We start from the raw sequence: 14,124 nt of genomic DNA, 5'->3' as shown, positions 1-14,124 counted from the left end.
TTATTACAATCGAAAATTCTCGTATTTAATGAGTCTTCAATTGATGTATGACCGGTCAAGGACTAAATTTTAATAAAAATTACACAATCAAGTGACACCTGAAGAATTTGTACATGAGGTTATGATAGTTTGTTTTGGTTTGAACCAAGATTTCGATACCATATCGAATGACGTAGTCACTAAATTAGTCTGCGGGCGGATTGTTGAAATTGATAGGCAATGCTTTAGACAAAGAAGACGTAGAGAGTTTGGAGCGCTCCTCTTGGTTGAAATGGGTGGTTCTTATAGACCACGGGGGCTAATGATGGACTAACTGTAGTGTCTCTCTTGGATTGGCGTTAGTTAGTCTATTTCCTACCTCCTATGTCCATTGCAACCACCCGCCTCCTCCAATAAGATCCCTCCGTATCCCTTTTGTCTATAACTTTGTCTATCAATTTCAACGATCAGCCCGCTGTTCTCTTCATTTGTCAAATCTTTCTCGTTTGGGGATCGATAAGTACGTTGCCACCGTGCGACGAGCTGTCGGCGCGCACGCGGCTCAGAGGTCCCCCCGGCTGCGTCCCAAGCCCCCCCCCCTTCACCCCCTTCGTACCCCGTCCCCCGCGCGCCGTGTCCCGGGTCAAGCGCTGCCGCCGCACAATGGATCGAGTCGATAGCAGGAGTCGGACAAAATTTGGAAACTTTTAACGCCTGTAACACAAAACTTTGATGTCCCAAAAGTGGTTTCATTGGTTTCCTCGTCAAATTTTCTTTCGTTGGATCCCTTAAAATTTAAAATGTGAGGAAATGAACATGGTAATTTGCAGTTTTAGTAAAAAAAAATTTGTGCGAGCTCTCCGATTGGCTGGATCCAGTGTGCGGCGCCGCTCAACTCAACCCGAATCCGAAGCGACGGTCCTCTCCTCTGCCTCTCTTCAGTTCAGTCTGCGTTTGATAGCCGTTGTTGTCGCGCGCGCGGTTAGCTCGGCTCCTGGTTTGGTTCGTTGGCTCCTCATTGTGTGCTCCTCATTGTGTGTGCGAGTCCGTCACCGAATTTCGTCCGCGAGCCAGGTTCGTGTACCCCTCGGGCCGTCACCTGTGTCCTGTGTCCCAGTGAACTGTGTCCAGAGCCGAGATTCTCCTCCGTGCCTTTTCCCCAGTGTTTTTCCCACCCCCCGCGTGTGAAGGGTAGTTTTGTGTATCGTCTCTAGGATTACCGCACCCTCGTCGTGGCGAGTATGCTAAGGGCTCCTCGCCGGTTGTGAAGTCTCCGTTTATTTTTTTCAACCCCTCTTCTTTCGAGCTGCAGGTGAGTTTTCCATGCGGTGCTTTGTTTTTTCAGCCCGCTCCTTCCCGCCTTTGTTCCAGCCTCCCGCAGCTCGCGCGGTATTTGCATGGCCGACCCAAGAATGAATCTGCTTTTCTTGTTATTCGAACTGTTACATCGTCGCCTACCTGACATAAGGGCGCAACTATATTCTACAATAAACCCTGTCCTCCATAAAATTAAACGTTTTTCCGCGCTCATCTCAACGTTTAGTTACGCCCTTATGTCAGCCAAGCGACGATATCATAACGAGAACAGGGTGAAAAGCTCTTGAACAATCGGAGAACTTTGCCCAACCTTAGAAATCGGGGATTTCGTCGCTCTGAAGAAAAAAGTTGCGGGCGATAGTGGCATACCGCAGGGTTTCCACAGTCAGGAAATACCGGGAGAATCGGGAAATGTCAGGGAATTCTAAAGAGTCTGGGAAAAACTGGAATGACAAGGTAAATGTCGAAAATGTCCGGGAAAAATCGTTGTCGCCTGTATTTGCTTTCCCGAGCGGGTATGACGTTTCCCACAACAAAATTTGGCCTGAATACTCTATCGAACTATGTCTTTTCTACAATCTGGCATTTGTCCAGTTGTCAGGGCAATCAGGGAAATGTGAGGGAATTCAATTTTCTAGATTATGTGACAACCCTGACCACCGTCTATTCCGGGCTTGAAGCCCGAAAGTTCCGGCTGCTTGAACCAGCTTTGACTGCACCGGGTGCCATCCCCGAAACTTTCGGCTTCTGTGACCCGAACACGGACGGTACGTCCAGGCGTAAGAACGGCTTCCACCGCCGGAGCTTGTTTTTCAGTGCGAGAGAATTTGAAATTTTTAATCATTTTCTACTGCACACGCAAGCTCCATTGACAAAAATTAGGACTTTTGCCCTCAAATTTACGAATTCCTAACTGCCTGTACCTTCAGGAAACTTAGCGCTCAACAATTTGATTTGAGAGGCGTTTTCGTGAGAAACGAAGCCGCTGAAATCATTTCCCCGAAACAAAGATTCCGTATTTTTGGATTTTTTCCAACTTTTTTTCCGGTCTGAATCCTCTGATTGTTTTCTTCGTTATCCTCAACTGACCATTCCAAAGGCTGTACCTGTGCTCCCCTCCTTTTTTAAGGCGATCTTTTCGGGGTAGCATGTTTTTCCAATTTTTTTATATTCTATGCATAAATTCATTCACTTAAAGCCATTAGAAATATCGAAAAATAAAAATATCAATTCGAAAAGTGTCCATGTAATCGATTGTTTTACCTACATTCTTTTAAGTGGGGGAAATATATTGTTGCAGCTTGGAAGAATTGTCTCTGGTTTTCCTCGACTACGTCACTAATGTCGCAAACGCTACGAAAAATGCTAAAGTATGCTTCTTGTTTAGCCTTTTTGATACGATTTTTAAACCGTCCATTCAACTGGAACGAGCTCAAGGGTTGAATCACCCCCATGTCTGACTCGCCGGCATGTCGCCGAACAGCGATATCGCCGGATGGTATTTTATGTAGTTTTAGGAAGTACACTCTCACCAGCGTAGAAACAACCCCCCTTCCCCGCCCCCCTCCCCCCTCCCAAAGGGACATACGACAACCTAGCGGACCTTGGCCCTGTGCCCTGTTCCCTCTTGCCATCACTTGGAAAGGGATTCAGGGGCTCTCGGATAGAGAGTTTTACGCGTTGACCTAATTTGTTTACGATTTCAAGACATCATCGAAAATATTTCGAGTTTCCGTGAGAAATCCATCAACTTTAATGTGATAAGCTCGGAATCGTTTTTATAGGGTCTCGCGGTTTTCCTGCCGCGAGACGAAAATCTTAAAAAAAAAAAATAATGGGAAACCTGGAAAAATTTGTGAATTTTGCTGCGGAACATTGAATTTTTTTCTATCCGAATCACTGCATTTTATATTCAGAAGTGCGCCATAATCTTACCCCCTTCTTCCCCACCAAAAAAAAACGTACATAGTAAAGTCAGGGATTTTTGAAATCCAAGCAACCCTTTGCCGCCACGCTCTTTACATTAATTTTAATCAATTACTCATACATTTCTTGCATGCCTTTTCTGTAGTTAGTTCAAAATTCGGTTGAAAATTGTTTAGTTATATTTTAATGATCTTTTAGTGTCTGGTTTTAAAAAGAAAAAAAAATCCTACTTTTTTAAAAAAGAAAATTGAATTGTTTGCCCCGGGCCAAGTGCATTTTTGAAGTGTCAAGGTAAAACTGAAAAAGCTCAATCGTAGCCTCAATATGCTTTCATTATTCCCCTTTAATAATTGAGACAGTTTTCGGTAATAGGGCGCATGAGACTTCCAATGCTGCAGAGATTGTGCAACGTAGTTTTCTGGTTGTAATTAACTTACCCGACAGTTCATCTATGTCCCTGGATTTGCTCCGAATTTTTCTTCACTATTGTAAGGAAGTAAGTCCATCGTGAATGATTTAATCCGCCGCAAATACTGTAAAAAATTGCGAAATCCTGCAGCATTGCAAATCTCATACGCCGTTTTACCAAAAAATGCCTCGAACGATTCATTCTTTGTTTTTACAACGTCTAAAAATTGCAGTGCTGCTCAAATTGTGCAACCGGAATCGGATGTAAATCGTAACGCATTATTTGCAGCCGACGAAATAAAGTCACGTTTGAATTTTACTCCCGAGCGTCTTCCGTAGTTTTACTCATTTCCCCGTAAAAATAAGTTTTTTAACGTGTACGATCGCTTCGCTAGACTGTGAATAATATCTATTGCTTTATCTGAACATAACTGCCAAGTCTTTCATGTCGTTTCCAGAAAGAATGCCTCAATCGGATGTCCATTTGTCCTCTTTTTTTTTGTCACTTTAGAATGTGCAAGTTTAACTATTTGCCACTGGACTGGAACTGGCCTGTCGTCTTATCTCGCTCTCTAGATCTTTCGTCCGTATTTATTTTTGGCGTTACGACACAATCCGCGTCGTGTAAAAAGTCTAGAAACGAGTGTTATCACTTATCAGTCCCTCGTTATGAAGAGCTAGAGGCTGCTTTGCCAGATTTTGTCGGAAAAATTGGAACGGTTGAATGTATTCAATTCCAAAGGAACAGTCTCCATTTTTACATGGGCTCCGAGACACGTAAAAATCCGTGTACTATAAGGCTCATGTCTCAATAGAGGTGGTTATTTTTTGTTAAATGAGGTGTGACGCATCGATCGATTGAATGACTTATCGATTGAAATGCCATTCAAACCTATGGAAAAAGATCGATTATCTCAGCAGAGTTCGAACGCCATATTAATCGATTCTTCACCATACTTTCAAATGGGAAAATATCAATTGTCGAGTCCGGAGAGAGGAACGTAACCCGGCTACTGTGTACTCGGTGAGAGGGCAAGAGAAACGCCCTTAAGTTTACGATTCCGCGCCCATTTTTCCGCTTTTGCGGCGTAAGGGCGTATCTCTATTTGCACATGAGCCCCGGAAAATATAGAGTTATACGGAGAACAGGGCTCATGTGGAAATAGAGATACGCCCTTGTATCAGAGGAGCGAGGATTTGGGTTCTTCCAACGACAAACGCTGTCTGATATCAGTCACTGGTGATTTCCCGGTAGTGGGTTGCCATAACGGTTATTTCTGCTCCAAGAGGTCGGTTGGAAATCAGGTGGTCCTTTATGAATATCGATAGGTGAAGTTTAATACTTTGACCGTTGGAATTATATAGAATATACATATTATAATGATAAAAAGAAAAGAAAGAAAGAAAGATAAAACATTGTGAGCGGAGGAAAACTGAGGGAATTTTTAAACCTACGATATGTCGTCATCCTCGAAGACATCAAATTTGAGTCTTGGTGGACTAAAGATACTTTTCCCATGGACTTCTCCGTAGTACTTTGCATCTCGAGGCCCCCAGCTCAGCTTGAAGACCCCCTCACGGACGCCGAGTTGACTAGAGCGACCCCGCTTAGTCACTTGACGAGTCACCAGCCATATCTCTTTTTTTCTCCCCCCCCCCCCCTTCATCGCATCTCTCCTTTTCTTTCCCCCTCTTTTTTCAACTTTTTTTATAACTCGTCTATTTGTACGTCGCGTCGTTGAACGCACATGGTTGTTAATCGAGAAGGATTCATCGAATTTTTCTTCTTTTCCCTCCGTCAATCTTGCATTTCAATCCTCTCGACCATTCTTGCCAGATTCAGCACATTTCCCCATTTAACTTAGTGTCTGATATCCAGGTGTTTTCACACAATCTGGGAACCGAATCAATTATCACATTGCCACCAAGAAAGACACTCATTCAGACGTATTCATGGCCGGATTTACCTACTTGCCGCCCATGGCCATGGGCCGCCTGTATTTTGCCGCCCTCTTCTCATTCATTTTGAAACATCAATATAAACCATCAAATAATGAACGTGCCGGAGGGAGAAGGATGCATAAGACGCGTTCACTCGTGTTGGACACATTTTTTGCGTAAGCCCTGTCAGCACTCCTAGCAAAAGTTCACGGAACTTCGCGCGAAAGTTCAGTTCCGTAAACCTGTCTCTGTGTGGACAAGGCCTTTCATTTACAAGAAATGAACTAAAAAATTTAGAAAGAACAAACATTAATGTGCTTTAATAATTTTAACCTCCGCCGCCGTGCCGCGCTGACCACACTGTGTTTGGCGCAATGCGTGCAGTATCCATGTAGTCTTGTAGGCACTGTGCGTTTCACGCCGCGCCGACCGCTGTTGACCGTACTGTGTTTGACGCAATGCGTGAAGTACTCATGCAGTCTCGTAGGCGCTAATATGTGTTACATGCCGACTGCCGCGTCGAGGGCTTTTCCTTTTCATCTCAAGTCCTCGTCATCATTTCTCTTTGCGCCGCGCCGCTCTAGGCCAAATTACGTGTTTGGTTTCTCTCTTAACTCAACTAATTAAAGGTGCGTAGTCTTTTATATCGCCGAAATACGACAAAATTAGAAATTAATGAACTCTCAAGAAATGAGAGATATTGTCACCTTTTCTTGTTTGTATTTTTTTTTCTGAATCCGATTTTTTTGTACTTGCATTTAAAAAATTGCAAAATTTGCCGCCATGGGCCGCGGCCCATGTGGCCACCCCCTTAATCCGGCCCTGTATCCATTCTGCCGCTCTAAGAAAGAGAAGAACGCCGTAGGAACCTTCAGGCGTTGCCAAGTTTCCCTTCATAAAACGCGAATTTCCTGGTAAATTTACGAATATTTTCCTTTCAATTTTTCAGATGATTTAGTCGGCGGTTTTACCTAAAGATTTTGAAAATCTAAAGAAAAAATATTCATAACACTCGTATAAAACAAACATTTTATCGAAGGAAATTTGGCAACTCTCGAATGTTCATACAGCGTTTTTCCTTACCACGGCATTATTGTGCCACACGTCGCGTCGCGTCGCGTCTCAATAATTGATGATTAGCTTCCAATTTGGCAGCACTGCATCTCCTCTCATCCGCTTGGATTTAAATCCATCGTAAATCTCGATTTTCTTCACCTGGAATCGATTGTTTCACACACACTCGGACGGTTAATTTTGATAAGAAATATTTTATACGGTGGGGCCAAGTTCCATGGCCACGACAGGGGTGGTGGATTTTGAGTGGATCAAGGTTTTCCATGAGCGCGAAACGGATTTGGCGAAAGAGTGGCAGCGAATGACGTCTGGGAAAGCGCAAAGACTGGCTATGACTTCATCACCTAGTGAGGACGGGGAGCAATTGAATGAAGGTATTAATCTCAAGGCCGTTTGAAAGTCGTGCAGCAAGGATCTTGCATCTCCACGCCGCCGCGCCGCGGCTGAGTAACCGCTGTAATAAAGTTCTCGAGCCAGACTCCACCAACTCCTAATCACCGGGTTATACACAGGCTGCCCCTAAAGTGCGCCGCACCACATGCAACATGAAACGCTCGCGCGGGAAGTAGCAGGGTGAGAGATCCACTGCATCGTATTCGATAGTGGTTCGTTGTATCAAAACAAAAAAAACGTAACCTCAAACAAAAAGTTTAGGATTTAAGTTGGAAAAGCTGAAGATGTCGGGGGAAAATTGTTACGACACCTTTATTTGCTTTCTAGAATAGGTTCAACGGGTCGAGCAACAAATTTTCCCTGAAACCTATTTCTAATTTTGTCTTTTTGACCATCTGGCATAATTTCAATAGAGAACTTACAGGTGTCTGAAGTTTGATGAATTTCGTGTCCAGTGGAAACTGCTAAGTAAACTGAACACGAGAATACCCTTGGTTCATGAATTAAACAATTATTGGAGAAAATATGATACAATGATCTAATCTGCTAAAATACATTATAATGTGTTTAAATGGGAAATGCCGCCGGATGACGTCACTAAGCGGTGCTTTCTTCACTTTCAAATCTTTTTTCATAATATTTCCCATATCAGAAAAAAAGTATAGAAAATAATGTGAAATCAGCTCTTTCAGCACTTGCAGATGAAGCAATAAAAAATGTGCATGCAAATTCTCCATTGTTAGGGAATGTTACCAAAATGTGTTGGGAAATCGGGGAAATTCATTCTTCAAACTCTGTGGCAACCCCCTGTCATCCGGTTCTGACTTGGTTTTCGATTCATTTCAAGACGTGAAGAATCCCGGTTCCCCGTCGCAAAGGCAAGGGCTTTGAATGAGCTTTTCGGAACCCTGTAGTCTTTGTGATCTGTCGTCGCTAGCGAGAGCCTGACGATGGCCAATCTGCAACCTAGATTTATAACAGCAGCCTTCTGACCTTTCATGAACAGCTGCCAATCAGGAAGCGACGGGCATTTGAAGCAGAATTTGGCCGAATTAGGTCTGCAATGAACCATTAGACCAGGACAGTGGGAATTTTTCGACCATGTCCAAGACAAGTATTCGCAAGTTTTTCAGAAAACTAAAGCATCTCTCCGGAGAAATTTGGCCCCGTCCGAAGCTACATACGGCGCACAGTGGATCGAGTTGATCAGAGAGGTCGGACATGAAATTTTTGACTGAAAGTGCAAATTTTGATGTTTATTTCGTAACATTTTAAATTTTAAGGGGTGCTTTTGGCAGAAAAATGTACGGGGAAACCAATGAAACAACTTTTAAAATCTCAAAATTTTGTATGAACGGAGTTGAAAGCTTTTAAAGTTTCCAAATTTTTTCCGACCTCTCCTATTGACACGATCCACTGTGCGACGTTTCCCCTGAGCACAGCCGTATTGATATTCGATAGTGGCAATTTTTGAAAGTTGGCAACACTGTTTTACCACTGTTTTGCCACTGTTTTACCACTTAACCCCATTAATAATATAGACTCTAAGTGAGGCAGTTCCCCTTAGAGAGAATCGATTGTTTTACGTACATTTAAATAGAATAAAAAGAGTGTAGCCAGCTATGAAAAATGGCCACTGCGTATCGGTGCGGTAAATTTGGCATTTTTTCCTGTCATTGCGGTACTTGATCGTTCGGTATTTTTCCTCGGTTTCGGTAGTGCGAGATTCCAGGCGTGAAAACCACGATTTCACACCGTCCATCTCTTTTGACGCGATTCTCTCGCACCACATTAAATTTTCTCCGATGAAATGATGGGTGAACGGCCGTTCCGCCTTCCTAAGAACAAACGCCGTATGAGCCTTCAGACGTTGCCAAATTTTCTCCGGTTAAACGTAAATTTTCGGGTGAACTTGTATTTTGACCATGTTAAGCAGAAAAAAACCAAGCCACATCAGATATTGCCGAATTCAATGGGGCAATTTAACTTTTTACAAGAGAACGTTCGTGCAGGTTCCTTTGAAAATGTTAAATAATTTGCTTCGCACTGTGCAGAAAATTCACTGTTTGCACGAAAATCTGCACAACCGTTTTCTTGTACAAAATTAAATTGCCCAATCAAATTTGGCGACAGCTGATGTGGCTTGGTTCCTCTCTACTTCACGCGGTCAAATGATTATCTTCCCTCTGTTGTAAGAGCTTTATTCACAATTCAATCTGAAGCATCTGAAATGTGAATATTCTTAACTTTTCTCTAAAATAAACTTTTTTTACGGAGGAAGTTTGGCAACGTATGGATGCACTTGCGGCGTTCTTCGTTAGCACGACCGCCGACGACGTGACGGGACATGACGCGAAAGGGTCTAAGAAGAAGTTTGAGGAGAGGAGAGCAATACTGCCGTGCCAAGGAAGAACGCCGTACGAACATTTGAGAGTTGCCAAATTTCCTTCACTAAAATGTTTATTTTTGAGGAAAGTTACAAAAATTTTTCCTTGAAATTTTCAGAAACTTTACTTAGGTGAAATTGCTGACAACATTATCTGAAAAATTGGAAGAAAAATATTTATAAATTTACCAGGAAATTCGTGTTTAATATATGGATATTTGGCAACGCCTGAAGGTCCATACGGCGTTTTTCCTTAGCATGGAAGAATAACTCTGGATCGGATGAGCGCGTCGACGCGACGTAACGCGGAGTTCTCAGCAAAAAATTGGACGTATTTACGCTAAAAGAAGCTGTGTGAATACAGTTTGTGTGAGCCACAGTTCCTTTTCGCATAAATAAGTCCAATTATTTGAATGAGACAGCGTTAAAATTAGCCAATTTCTCAGTGTCGCGAATTTTCGTCCCTCATCGTTCCGCGAGCCGGTTTGAGTCAATTATCTGGATTGCATTACGCAAAAAAAGAAGTAATTTCTTCTTATTTTCAAAACAGCCCTCGTTCCAGCAATAGGCTTATCAAAATAGGTGCTTTTATAGATGACCCAGAAAAATATTGTTCCTTCTCGTGCAGTGAATGTAGAATGCAGTTAAGGCGATTCGGGTTCTCAGCGTAATTAGGAAACGTGAAATTACGTAAATTCATGAATAAGGCTGGAAATTCAAAATTTGAAAGCAACTTAATCATTGATTTCATTTTTCGTTTTGTTCCAGGTAAGGATTTTGAGCCAATCTTCTTGATCTTCAAACCGTAAGTTTTATCATACTTCAGTTTCTAGACGAGGAATACCTCTTTTTATAAGTAGAGACTTTGAAAACCGGCATTGTCGGGAAATCTTATTAGTTAAGGGGAAAGTCATGAAATTGTTTGAAATATACTGGCATTTTGGGAAAATTCTTGAAAGAAACCAGAAAATATCGTCGCTTTTCACAAAATCAAATTAAGCGTCAACTGGGTCAAAGCTCATCGCTTTAAGGTATACTGTATAAATTGTGAACAGAGAATCAAGTTTCAATGAGGAATTGCAAATAAGGTAATTATTAAGTGATCAATACCTGAAGAAAAATGATTCACATCTGTTTATCGTTTACAATATAATAAGGTGAAACATTTTCCATTTTCATTTCTGCGTGTGCAAATTGACGTAGGTAACTGAAAAATTAAAATGTTCAATTTTCAGCCTTGTTTCCAGTCAAGAATGAATATTTAATATGCCGGGAACGTCATGCGTCCTGTGTTAATGATTTCTTTTTAGCCGTGTTACATGCTCATGTTTTTATTCTTATTCTTTTTTTTCTAATGTCGTATCGCGTGAATCGAGGTTCAGTGAGATTTTTTCCGTGTTTGTATACTTGTTGACCGAGGAGGTTTTGGGTAAAAGCCGATTGCTGTGTAGATAATCAGAAGGTGTAAAAAGTCCTATTTCATATTCTCAGCGAGAAACTCAAAATCCGGGAAACGATTAAAACACGGCTGATCAATGCGAATGATGCCAAGAGTGAGGATTATGAAACGGACGGATTTGTGCTGAAAAGAACTATATTACACGCAAATTCTATGCTCATAGGTTCTTTTAGCACAAGTCCGACTAAATCTGAGGTTTCGCCCGTCGCGCGTTGTGTCGTGGTGAAAAAAAGCAATGGCATCGGAGAGGTTGACAGATAGTGCTGGAAAATCAGCACATTCCCTCTCTTTAAAGCTACGGAACCTTAGGCGCGTCTGGACGCGGCGTCCTGGACGCCGGCGGAAAATGCTGCTACCGAGTCGAGGGCGAGAAGACGCTCACATTTTAGAGCACGGCACCTTAGGAGCGGAATCCGTGGATTTTTTCCGCTCTGTCCGCCGTCAATTTCTCGAATTTTCGTTGATCGGACAGTATGCTCTGGGCCGCAAAAATGGCTGTACGCGCTTTTTTTTTTAGGAGGGTGTGGATTCGATCGACAAAAATCGACCGAAAAATAAAAACGTGAATCGATCGACACCAATCGATGGACAAATTACTAAAGAAACGGGTGTCGATTCGATTGACAAAAAATGTGGATCGATAGACGAGAAATGATTGACAATTAAAAGGAAAACCGGTATCTAGTCAATCGACATGAATCGATCGAAAAACCAAAACGTGAACCAATCGACGTAATTCGATCGATTCACAACTTGGTCCATCGATTCACGGGTTTGTCGATCAACCCACAGGTTTGTCGATCGACTCATAGGTTTGTCGATCGATTCGCAGGTTTGTCGATCGATTCACAGGTTTGTCGATAGACTCACAGGTTTGTCGATCTATCCACGGCTTTTGTCGATTGATTCACGGGTGGGTCGGTCGATCCACGGCTCTTGTCGATCGATTCACGGAATTTTCGATCGATTCGCGGCTTTTGTCGATCAATTCACGGCCTTTGTGATCGATTCGTGGGTTTGTCGAACTAAACACATTCAAAAATCGGTAGGAAAGGCAGCGGACTGAGCGGAATTTCTCGGCGTCTTCGCTCCGATCTGTTCGCGACAGATCGGAGCGTCCTCAATCGGCGTTTTCCGCAGCGTCTCTTCGCCGCTAAGGTGCCGCCGTCCCCGCGCAAAAATCATTAGACAGATTTATCGGCGTCTGGACGCCGCGTCCAGACGCGCCTAAGGTTCCGTACCTTAAACCTATGTATAATATAAGTATATTATTGTACAATCTGGCAACATTGGCCATGGTAGAGGTTGACGACGGAGACTACGATAGTGGTTTTGAATGGTTGGCAGACTCCATCGGAACGCGCAGAATTTCCGGCGACATTCTATGTTTTTACCTCCGAGATGCTGCATGATTTCGTTGGAAAATGTCAGTCGATTCTATTTCCCTGGATAATATATAAAATATCAGGGGAAAAATTGTTTGCTTTCAGCTTTCAAACAGCTCGACAAGTTCTCTGGAAAATCAGAAAAACTCCGGGAAAGTCAGGGAATTTCACCGGGTCCTGATAAATCAAGGAATTGCGCCCAACTCCGGAAAATCAGTAAATCTTGCTGCGAAACCTCGGAATTTTTTCTGCCAGCCAGAAAAATGCATTTTTCAATTTCTTGAGACTTCAGGCTTCAAATTTTTCGTATAGAGACTTTTTATAAAGAATCATGCCGCCACCGCCCCCATTTAGAGAATTTTATTCTCGGAATCCTTGCAAAGTCAGGGATTTCATGTTCGCAATTTTTGTTTAGCCCGGGAAATGTCAGAGAAAATTAGGTACTATCGTTAGTTTTTGTGTCCCTGATTGTGAGTCCAAATTTTTGGGTTTTTTTTAAGCAGAGTAGCTCTGTGAACTTAGACCGTCCATCTAGACACGGCTAAGAGTTCTTTATTTATTGGCAGGAGCAAATAGTGCGGCAAAAAATCCCACCTCTGTCCTGGTCACCTACCGACTTCCATCGATATTATCGTTCCATTTTCTCTTTGTCCATCGCTTTATCTATCAGTTTCGACAAGCCCGCTGGTGTTCATTTCATGGGAATATTCGAGTCATTTTCCGTGGAAAACTGCAACTTTATACTGACTCCAGATCGGATTTCTTTCAAGTTTCTTCACGGATGATCGGGCCGATGCGACGCGTCCGAGGGTAATACGGCGGCAACGTGGCAACGTGGTGGTGGTAGTGGCGCCGCACAGTGCCGCCCTCCGTCGACAAAGAACAAAACTTCACAATTCCACATTTCGACATTTTTGGGGGGTTTGTGATCCCAATGTTATTTCTGACTTGGAATAATTGTTCGTTTTCAAATTTTTCGCCCAAAACTAGTTCAAGTATGTATGGAAAGTAGGCGGATAATCGGTCGGACAAGACTACCTCATTAAAAGTACGCAGGGAGAAGACGCCAGCTTCGATTGAGCATTTCTCGCTTGAATCGCAAAATGCTCTGGGTGGCTAACATTTTCTTAATCCTCTGATATCCAACTTCAATCCCTCCAAAAATATCTTGTGACTTAAAGTGTTTGGAGTAATGTATTTGGTAAATTCGTTTTAAATCAGAATCTATGGTAAAAATTACGCAGAAATTTTAACTCTCGAGCATGTTTGCCTTAAATTATAATTTGTTGGACCGTCATCTTTTTGTGAGGCTCAAATTTCATTTGTAGGGAATTTTCAACCTCAAAATCATAATATACGATAACGATACTGTTTACATAGCAATAGATACCCTAAAAATTGGAATCTTTCATCGTTGATGAGGTCAGTTTCATGTTTTTTTAGCAGCCATCTTGTTTTTGGGACTCAAATTTCATTGGTGAAGGATTTTAAACTTCAAAATCATAAAATGGGGCACTAACGAATACCATTAAAGCTCGGATCCCTCAAAATTGGAATCTTTCGTCGTTGATGAGGTCATTTTGAAGTTTTTTGGGCCGCCATATTGTCTACGGGGCTCAAATTTCATTCCCAGATTCTTTTTGGCATCGACGTTGGGTTCTTCAGGAAAAACTATCTAGTTTGTTAGTGGACATCTTTTCAGTTTATCATCGGTAGGATTTTTTCCGGTATCGTCGTTAAGAAGGCGGCACTGTGCGGTGTTTTGAGGCTTCGACCTCTTCCAAGGCCAGCCGAGTCCCGAGTGGACGACGAGTCGGGCAAATGAAGCCCACATCTCATCCCGGGATCCCGGCTTC

General features: G+C 42.6%; 1 protein-coding gene across 3 annotated transcripts in view; it reads left to right on the top strand.

Annotated features, from left to right (window-relative positions):
* The window catches only part of mrj (DnaJ heat shock protein family (Hsp40) member B6 mrj), a 129,517-nt gene that overhangs the window by 27,051 nt on the left and 88,342 nt on the right, over positions 1-14,124 (top strand). Inside the window, exon 1 of one of the 3 annotated variants that reach the window (XM_019049257.2) lies at positions 913-1,291. The exons of 1 other annotated variant lie outside the window; for it this stretch is intronic. The gene's annotated coding sequence lies outside the window, so the exon portion shown is untranslated. Of the gene's footprint in view, positions 1-912; positions 1,292-14,124 lie in introns of those variants that run through there. One more of the 3 variants, XM_019049256.2, reaches the window with a different exon arrangement.

This window comes from Bemisia tabaci, chromosome 5, assembly GCF_918797505.1.
Source record: "Bemisia tabaci chromosome 5, PGI_BMITA_v3".
Classification (NCBI taxonomy): domain Eukaryota; kingdom Metazoa; phylum Arthropoda; class Insecta; order Hemiptera; family Aleyrodidae; genus Bemisia; species Bemisia tabaci.
This window is presented reverse-complemented; position numbering and strand designations above follow the sequence as displayed.